The 10194-nt window shown below is 38.2% G+C and overlaps 1 protein-coding gene across 1 annotated transcript in view; it reads right to left on the bottom strand.

Moving 5' to 3' along the window:
- Positions 1-4878: 4878 nt before the first annotated feature.
- MRPL30 (mitochondrial ribosomal protein L30) overlaps positions 4879-10194 on the bottom strand; it is a 22549-nt gene continuing 17233 nt past the window's right edge. The window contains exon 9 of the transcript XR_005784264.1: positions 4879-5229. The gene's annotated coding sequence lies outside the window, so the exon portion shown is untranslated. The remainder of the gene's footprint in view (positions 5230-10194) is intronic.

Raw genomic sequence — 10194 nt, 5'->3', positions numbered from 1 at the left:
AAGAAAGAAAGAAAGAAAGAAAGAAAGAAAGAAAGAAAGAAAGAAAGGGCCTCTTTAGCACAAACACTTTAGCTGCTTCAGACTCCTTGCTAGCACACAGGAATCTGTAAAAGTCCTGTGTCTGGAGTGAGACCTGTTAGATGTCCCTCTCTGGGCTCTGTCACTCTGAGCCTCTACTTAGGTGTGGGGTGCAGAACTTCATTTCTCTCAACCCCCAAAATACCTCTCACCCCTCTCTCTGGTCTAATACCCCTTAATAATTTCATGCTTTCAAAAACAAATGCCTGGAATAGATGCTGACCTCAATCAAAAGAACACAAAGGCCTGGCAACTGAGAGAACAAAACAGAGATTAAAGTCTCAAACAAAATACAGTGCCACACGAACATCAGTGCTATTTGGGTTTATTTAATATGTTCCTTAAAAAAAAGCCATGTTGTTTACTTTTAAGAAGATGAAAGGCTAAAACATGGCTGAAGCTTTGAAAGTGTGAAATACAGAAAGGGGTGGGAGAGGACATGGTTACTAATTGTGCCTTTGATGTCAGGGAATTAGAAAGCTTTATAAGGACCTGCAAGCTTCAGCATTCTGAGAAGAGCTGCACATACAGAGAGTGATTGAAGTCTGGGCATGGATGCATTTGCTCATTTCTGTTCTACTTGCTTCTCTTTCTTCGTGGGTTGTATGGGGGGTGAGTTCCTCATTAACTGACAAACTGTAATTTAATAGCCACAAAGAGTAACCACCCAAGTAGGGCTTAGCTTTGCCAAATCCATTCTGAATGTTAAAATGCCTTTTCTAATTTTTAAAGAATGAAATAAGTAACTGTAGGCTGTTCGCTGTAATTTAAAACTGGCAAAAACATGTGGAATGTTTTAGGGGTCATGGCTGTGAGCATCACGTCTTAGCCATTTGATCATCCCAAGTCAATTACATGGAAAGCTGGGGGTTTGGCTTCCCCAGTTCTCTACATGGCTCCATTCCTAAACACATCCTCTCCTATCCTGCATAATTCTCTTTCCCATCATGTCCTTCACTCTCTCACATACACGGCCTTCTCTCCCCAGAATCTATGCTCCTTCATCTGCTCCCCAGGTCATCTGCCCCTCCTGAATCCTTGGGTCTGCACCAATCTCCTCCCATTGCTAAGGGTCTGCCATGGGCTTGGAATCCCCCATCCTCCATTCCCCAGCTCTTCTGTCACTACTTCCTAGTTCTTTATTGCACTGGATTCTAAAATTAAAACAAAGACGTTTTACAAAGTGACCTCAGTGGAAGTATTTTTATTACCTCAAACTTAAGGAATTGGAGCCAGAGAGTCTGGATTAGCACTTTCACAGGTAAAGAACAAGTTAATTCTTTATCACTTACATCTCTGAGGATTTTTTGGAGTTTTATTAAAAAAAAAAAAAAAAGAGGTCTCTGCTCAGATGTCCTTTGAGCTTGTGTCCATGCTGTCTAAAATTAAAACAATCAGATAAGTGATCTGTTCCAATATGTGAACTTATACTTTATTAAAAAGTCCTAAAAGCATTAAGTGTTAAAGTCAAATTTGAGTATGTACACATTTTTATGTTGATTTTTTTGTTAAGAGTATAATTAACTGAACTTGAGATTGCTGTGCATTATAGAATTTTGGTCAGAGTATCTTAAGGGAAGAAACAACTTAAACCCAATATAGTTTTGAATGTATTGTGTTGTTTATAATGTGAAGAAACACTGGTTTCCTCATAGCCGTTCAATACCATTCTTGCAAAGACTTGCTCTTATGTGTAGTGCATGAGTTGTTTTAAGCATATCTATATTTATAGAGTGGTGCTAAGAGATAGGTTCTATTCTCATTTTATCTCATATTCTCATGCATACTGAGGCTATGGATTTTACTGATGCTTCAGGGCCTTGGTGCTCCTGAGCTGAGTCTTGGGTCGAGCATCCATGTTGTGGAGATCTCAGGAGGTCTTCAATGTCTTTACCAGTGAAACCCAGTGTAAACATCCTGAGGCCAGGTCTTATCCCCACAGTAGGGGGTCAGAGAGGGAGGTTGTGAGAGCCTCAGATATCTTCAGAGTATGGTGGATGGTCTGAGAGGAGAGGAGCCTTCTGATTAAAGATGAGCAGAAAGATGAAGTTATACCTAAGAGTGAGCTCTGTATGGAAGGTGGCTCGGCATGAAGGTGTGTGTGTGGGGGGGGGGGGGGGCGCGGGTAGGACAGTCAGAAGGTCATGGATTAGATCAGAGTATGGAGTATATTAATTAGAGAATAAGATTAATTTGCCAACATTGATCAATATTCAATGAGTAGATCTGTCTAAATACCTTTACTAATAAGATCCTTCTGCACACAAAGCTGTTTATTGAAGGAAGAATGATGGAAGATTTTCTTAATGTCAAAGTATATTCAATTATTAAAACTCATGATAATGAAGAAAACCGATACATAGTTGCTGTAGGTACAACGTAGACCTTTTCCCTTAGAAGCTCTTTGCTTTTTGTACGTTGCTTTTTCCCTTTTCCAGGTCTGGCCTTAACATCAGTTTAGCCCATTGCCTTCTGGTGGAATGTGAAGATTGGGAGCTGGGCACAGAATTTCCAAAAGGCAAGTTCAGCCCTTGAGAATAGCAACTCTGCCTTGGCCAACATTGTCATTTCTCTGCCCCTCATCCAACCCTCATTTTCAGATGGTTTTGAGAAGGAGGAAACTGCATGGGTGTTTTGTTGATCTACCTAAGTTCAAGACTAAGCTTCAGTGGTAACCTGCCAGAAGGTCTGATAATCTCAGGTAAGCAAACTAACTACCATGTCTGCACAGGGGCATAAACATTTTAGGCACCAGATACCCCAAATCAGCACATAAATAGCAGGCTCCTTTTAAAAACTTTCACATCAATTCTGTCCCATGAGCTCAAATTATTTAATGGTTTTATTTATTTTTGAAAGAGAGACAGAGAGACAGAGAGAGAGAGAGAGAGAGAGAGAGAGAAAGTGGGGGAGGGGCAAAGAGAGAGAGACACACACACAAATCTGAAGCAGGCTCCATGCTCTGATCTGTCAGCACAGTCACAGATCATGACCTGAGCTGAAGTCAGACACTCAACCAAGCCACGCAGGCGCCTCCTATGAGCTTATTCTTATGCACAGTGGCAGGATTATGGATAGAATTCAATTGCATAAATATTTAGGAAGTAACCTCTACTCTGGAGACAGGTGCAGTGCTAGCTGCTGCAGTCTATATTCCACATTCTAATTATCTGGAGAATGAGGATGCCCACTTACCAAGCTAGAACTTCAAAGAACCTTAAAATTCACTTTTCTCCTTCAAAACTTTGGCCAAAGGAGGGACCTGTCTAAGGTTCTCCCCACAGGCTGGTGTCACTGATAGCCTAGTCCTTAGCATGGGGGCAGAGGTGAAATATATTTTTTTCAATATATGAAATTTATTGTCAAATTGGTTTCCATACAACACCCAGTGCTCATCCCAAAAAGTGCCCTCCCCAATACCCATCACCCACCCTCCCCTCCCTCCCACCCCCCATCAACCCTCAGTTTGTTCTCAGTTTTTAACAGTCTCTTATGCTTTGGCTCTCTCCCCAGAGGTGAAATATTAAAAGGGTCAATGACCAAGTTAATTTCTGAAGAAAACATATTACTACCATATTACTAACAAAAACAAGGACAGCTACTGTGTTCTAGGCAGTAAATCAGTAGCTTTATGTTTATTTCCTCATTCTATTCTTATGATATTTATCATCTTCAATGTAAGGATGAGAAAACTGAAACCCAGAGATTAAATTACTTTCTGAAGTTCCATAGCCAGTAACAGGGCTAGGATGTGCCCTTAATTTTGATGATGTTCTGTGTGTGCAGTAATGACATTCTGTCTATATTTTGGATTTGCCACTTCCAATGTCTCCTCCCACAATTTCTGGTTGACCTCATAAGGTATATAGCTGATTAAAATGTCTGCAAGAGGGCATCAATCAAATGTTGATTTGAAATTATCTCTCTGAAGCCTTCCCTCCCCCTAAGATGCCTCCTATACTTTGTGTATTAAACAAATAAACAAAAAACCCTACTCAGTTTCAGACATATAAAATGTGGCTAATTTTGAAATGCAAAATACAACACCTTAAAGGGGTGATGTATGGAATAGTTGAATTACTATACTGTACATTTGAAACTAATATAACACTGTAATGTAACAATTTTAACAAACTGGAATTAAAATAAAAACTTAAAAAATAGCTCCTATACTCTCCAAAACCTTGCTCCCCTACTTCATTCTGTTACCTTGAAAATTCTCAGCCTAATTTAAAACATTCTTAAAAGAAAATTTTAAATATCACCCATGAAGCCAGGTTACCTGGAAAGGTAGATGTGATATTTGGAAACCTCCAAAAGTTGTTTGGAGTCAGGTGTTGCAAAAAGCAAACACACAAACTAAGAATCATGTGATTAACCCTGGCAAGGTTGTTTTCATTCAAATGTAGAGGTTTAATGAGCCAGGTTTTTTTTTTTTTTAATATGAAATTTATTGTCAAATTGGTTTCCATACAACACCCGGTGCTCATCCCAACAGGTGCCCTCCTCAATGCCCATCACCCACCCTCCCCTCCCTCCCACCCCCCATGAATTATTCTCAGTTTTTATAACTCTCTTACGGTTTGAATGAGCCAGGTTTAACTCATATGGACACCACACTAGTCCAAGGGAAGAATTTCCAACCTGGCAGACCAAGAGGAGTCCTTTCGAGGGTGATGCCTTTGAAAAAAACCTCAGAGACTTTAAAAAACTTTAGAGACACAGATGATCTCTTTAAAGTAGCTTACCTCAAGACATATATCAACAGTTTCTTGATTATACATACAATTATACATTTGCTCATTTTTCACATACACTTTATTCTGACATTATGAAATATACACAAAAACATAAATTTGAGGGATTAGATGAAAAAACAAATAGAAATAAAATTTCCAATACTTCTTTTCCTCACCCCAGTGGACTGTGCTCTCTCCCTCAGGAAGGCATGTTCCATTTTAGAGACAGCACCTTCTCTCTCCTCCTGTCCTTAGAGATTATTGCTTCCAAAATGATTGCAGCAATGATCTTCAAAGGATATTAGCCTACAAAGCCAATATCCAAGAGGTTGCAAAATGGTTTCCTGTGGGCCCATCACTCATTGTGGCCATCATCATGGGAGGGTCTTGCTGGGAGAATTCTCAGAAACAGCTGGGGAGATACAGGAAATAGTTTTGGGCTGAGGCAGGTATGACAGCAAAGCAGTGAAGGTTGGTTCAGCTGGCTGTTGGGATTTTGGCTATAGAAATTTAGAGGAGATTAAGGTACTATTTTTATTTTATTAGCATGTAAATGATCCAAACTCATACTTTGCTATAAGGCAAAATGTGCCCTTCTGGGTCCCCTCTCTATCAGGGCTTCTGCCTTGAACCTCTACACTTCCACCCAATTCTGGCTTCCTCCCTGGAGCTCCACCTGTCTGTGTTCCACTGAGGCTGTTGCTCCCTGATGACCCCACTTTTCCACTTCCTTCCTCCATCACAGTGAAATGATGACTTGAGGAGATCAGATAGCAGCTCAGAGGTAACTTTTCTGAACAGTTGCCCCTTCACTTGTATTCTTGAAGATGCAAGGAAATTAAAGGACTCCATTTCTTTCTCTTTTTAAAAAAATTTTATTTACCTTTTCCCCCAGTCTGAGATATAATTGACATACAGTACTGTGTAAGTTTAATGTGCACAACATAATTATTTGACTTATATATACTGTGAAGTGATGATCACAGTCAACATCCATCATGTTTTATAGAAAGAAAAACAATGTTATTTTTTTTAATTGGTGATGAGAACTCTTAGGATCTATCTTATTGATTTTTATTTTTTATTTAAATTCAAGTTGGATACCATACCGTGTAGTCTTGGCCTCAGTAGAACCCAGTGATTCATCTCTTACATATGACACCCAGTGCTCATCCTGAAAAGCGCCCTCCTTAATGCCCATTACCCATTTAACCCATCCCTCCCTCACCCTCCGACTCCAGCAACCCTCAGTTTGTTCTCTGTATTTAAGTGTCTCTTATGGTTTGCCTCTGTTTTTATCTCATTTTCCTTCCCTTCCCCTATGTTCATCTGTTGAGTTTCTCAAATTCCACATGAGTAAAATTATATGATATGTCTTTCTTTGACTGACTTATTTCACTTAATATAATACACTCTAGCTCCATCCACATTGTTGCAAATGGCAAGATTCCATTCTTTTTGATTGCTGAGTAATATTCCATTGTGTGTATGTATGTATGTATACCACATCTTATTTATCCATGCATCAGTCGATGGACATTTGTGTTCTTTCCATAATTTGGCTATTGTTGATAGCACTGCCATAAACATTGGGGTACACATGCCTCTTCGAATCAGCATTTTTGTATCCTTTCTAGTAGTACAATTGCTGGGTCATAGGGTAGTTCTATTTTTAACTTTTTGCAGAACCTCCATACTGTTGTCCAGAGTGGCCATATTCCCACCAACAGTGCAAAAGTGTTCCCCTTTCTCTGTATCCTTGCCAACATCTGTTGTTTACTGAGTTGTTAATTTTAGCAATTCTGACAGGTGTGAGGTGGTAACCACAATGAGATTTGTATTTCCCTGATGATAAGTGATGTTGAGCATCTTGTTATGTGTCTGTTAGTCATCTGGATGTCTTTGGGAAAGTGTCTATTCATGTCTTCTGCCTATTTCTTCACTGGATTATTTGTTTTGGGGGTGTTGAGTTTGGTAAGATTTTTATAGATTTTGGATACTAAACCTTTATCTGATATATCATTTGCAAATATCTTCTCCGATTCTGTCTTAGCCTTTTAGTTTTGTTTCCTTTGCTGTGCAGAAGCTTATCTTGATGAGGTCCCAATAGTTCATTTCTGTTTTTGTTTTCCTTGCCTCTGGAGACACGTCAAGCAAGAAGTTGCTGTGGCCTAGGTCAAAGAGGTTGCTGCCTGTTTTCTTCTCTAGGATTTTGATGATTTGTTGTCTCACGTTTAGGTCTTTCATCATTTTGTTTATTTTTGTATGGTGCAGTTTCATTCTTCTGCATGTCACTGTCCAGTTCTCCTAGCACCAATTGCTAGAGACTGCCTTTTTTTCACTGGATACTCTCTCCTGTTTTGTCAAAGATTATTTAGCCATATGCTTGTGGGTCCATTTCTGGGTTCTCTATTTTCTTCCATTGATCTATGTATCTATTTTTGTGCCTATACCATACTGTCTTGATGATTACAGCTTTGCAATACAGTTTTAAGTCCGGAATTGTGGTGCTTTCAGCTTTTTCTTTTTCAACATTACTTTGTCTATTCAGGGTCTTTTGTGGTTCCATACAAATTTTAGGATTGCTTGTTCTAGCTCTGTGAAGAATGCTGGTGTTATTTTGATAGGTATTACATTGAGTATGTAGATTGCTTTGGGGAGTATTGACATTTTATTTATTTTTTTATTATGAAATTTATTGTCAAATTGGTTTCCATACAACACCCAGTGCTCATCCCAACAGGTGGGGGAGTATTGACATTTTAACAATATTTGTTCTTCCAATCCATGAGCATGGGAATGTTTTTCCATTTCTTTGTGTCTTCAGTTTCTTTCGTAAGCTTTCTATAGTTTTCAGCGAACAGATCTTTTACCTCTTTGGCTAGGTTTATTCCTAGGTATTTTATGGGTTTTAGTGCAATCATAAATGGGATTGATTCCTTGATATCTCTTGCTGCTTCATTATTGGTGTATTAGAAATGCAACCAATTTCTGTACATTGATTTTATATCCTGTGACTTCGCTGAATTCATGTATCAGCTTTAGCAATTTTTTGGTGGAGTTTTTCAGGTTTTCCATGTAGAGTATCATGGCATCTGCGAAGAGTGAAAGTTTGACTTCTTCCTTGCCAATTTGGATGTCTTTTATTTCTTTTTGTTGTCTGATTGCCGAGGCTAGGACTTCCAGTACTGACTTTAAAATATATCTTACAGCAGTGTTAAGGATAGCCGTCCTGTATATTACAACCCTAGTACTTATAACTGGAATTTTATACCTTGAACCACCTTCATCCAATTCCCCATCCCACCACCTCCTACCCTTGGTAACCACAAATCTGATGTTTTCTTCTATGAATTTTTTTTTTAAGACAAAAAGATTCCACATACAAGTGAGATCATATAGTATTTGTTTTTCTCTGACTACTCTCAGTATAATGCCATCAAGGCCCATCCATGTTGTTGCAAATGGCAGATTTCTTTTTAATGGCTGAATACTTGTTATACACATATACCCAATTCCTTTATCCATTCATTTGTTGATGTATACTTTCGTTGTTTCCATGTATTGACTATGTTAGTAATGCTGCTATAAACAGGATGTAGGATGTAGAATCTCTCTTCAACGTTTTCATTTACTTCAATTACATTCCCTGAAGTGGAATTAGTGGATCATATGGTAGTTCAATTTTTAGTGTTTTGAGGAAACTGCATACTGTTTTCCATAGTGACTGTACAAATTTACATTCCCACCAACAATGTTCTGGACATCCTTGCCAGCATGTTATCTCTTATATTTCTGACGATAGCTTTTTTTTTTAAATGTTTTATTTTTGAGAGGGAGAGAGACAGAGGAGAGAGAGAGAGAGAGAGAGAGAGAGAGACAGAGACAGAGACAGAGGGAGAGAGAGAGAGAGAGAGAGAGAGTGTCAGGGAGGGGAAGAGAGGGAGACACAGAATCAAAGCAGGCTCCAGGCTCTGAGTGGTCAGCGCAGAGCCTGATGTGGGGCTTGAACTCACAAACTACAAGATCATGACCTGAGCCAAAGTTGGCACTTAACCACTGAGCCACCCCAGGCACCCCCTGATGGTATATACTCTAATATGAGATAACTCATTGTGGTTTTGATTTGCATTCCCTAATGATTAGTGATGTTGAGCACCTTTTCATGTACCTGCCATTCATAGATCCCCTTTGGAAAAATGTGTAATCAGGCCCTTGGCCCAGTTTTAAAATTGGACTATTTATTTTGCTATTGGATTGTAGGACTCTTCATATATTTTGGATACTAACCCCTTCTCAGGTATATGGTTTGCAAATATTTTTTCCCATTCCACAGGTTGTCTTTTCATTTTGTTGATGGTTTCCTTTGCTGTGCAGAGGCTTTTTAATGTAGTCCCACTTGTTCATCGATTTTGTTGCATTTTAGGTATCATATCCAAGAAGTCATTGCCAAGACCTATGTCAAGGAGCTTTTTCCTGTTTTCTTCTAGTTTTATGGTTTCTAGTCTTACATTTAAGTCTTTAATCCCTTTTGAGTTAATTCTTTGCAAGTGGTATTAAGATAAAGATTTAGCTTCATTCTTTTACATGTGAATATCCAAGTTTCCCAGCACCATTTAACTGTCTTTTCCCCATTGAGTGTTCTTGGCTCCCTTGTCAAATACAGTCGGCTGTATATGCATGGGCTTATTTCTATGCTCTCGATTCTGTTCTATTGGTTTATACATTTATTTTATGCCAGTACTATTCTGCTTGATTACTATTGCTTTGTAATATAGCTTGAAATGAGTAAGTATGATGCCTCCCACTTTTCTTTCCCTCAGGATTGCTTTGGCTATTCTGGGTCTTTGGTGGTTCCATGTACATTTTAGGATTATTTTCTCTATATCTGTAAAAAAAAAAAAAAATGCCATTGGAATTTTGATATAGATTGCATTGAATCTCCAGATGCCTTTGAATAGTGTGGACATTTTAACATTAATTCTTCCAGTCCATAAACACAGAATATCTTTCCATTTATGTCTTATTTGATTTTTTTTCATTAATGTTTTGTGGTTTTCAGAGCAGAGATATTTTACCTCTCTGGTTAAATTTATTCCTAAGTATTTTATTGTTTTTGACTATTGTAAACGAGATTGTAACAATTTCTTTTTCAGGTAATTTAATAGAAACGCTGAGTTTTTTGTATGTTGACTTTGAATCCTGCAACTTTACTGTATTTGTTAATTAGATTTAACAGTTTTGGTGGGGGGGGTCTTTAGAATTTTTCTATGTGTAAAATTATGTCATCTGAAAATAAAGACAATTTTGCTTTTTCTTTAAATGACTGCATTTCTTTTTTTTTTTTTTAATTTTCTTTTTTTTGAACGTTTATTTA

Source organism: Herpailurus yagouaroundi, unplaced genomic scaffold, assembly GCF_014898765.1.
Source record: "Herpailurus yagouaroundi ecotype Mexico unplaced genomic scaffold, PumYag 210, whole genome shotgun sequence".
Taxonomy (NCBI): Eukaryota; Metazoa; Chordata; class Mammalia; order Carnivora; family Felidae; genus Herpailurus; species Herpailurus yagouaroundi.
This window is presented reverse-complemented; position numbering and strand designations above follow the sequence as displayed.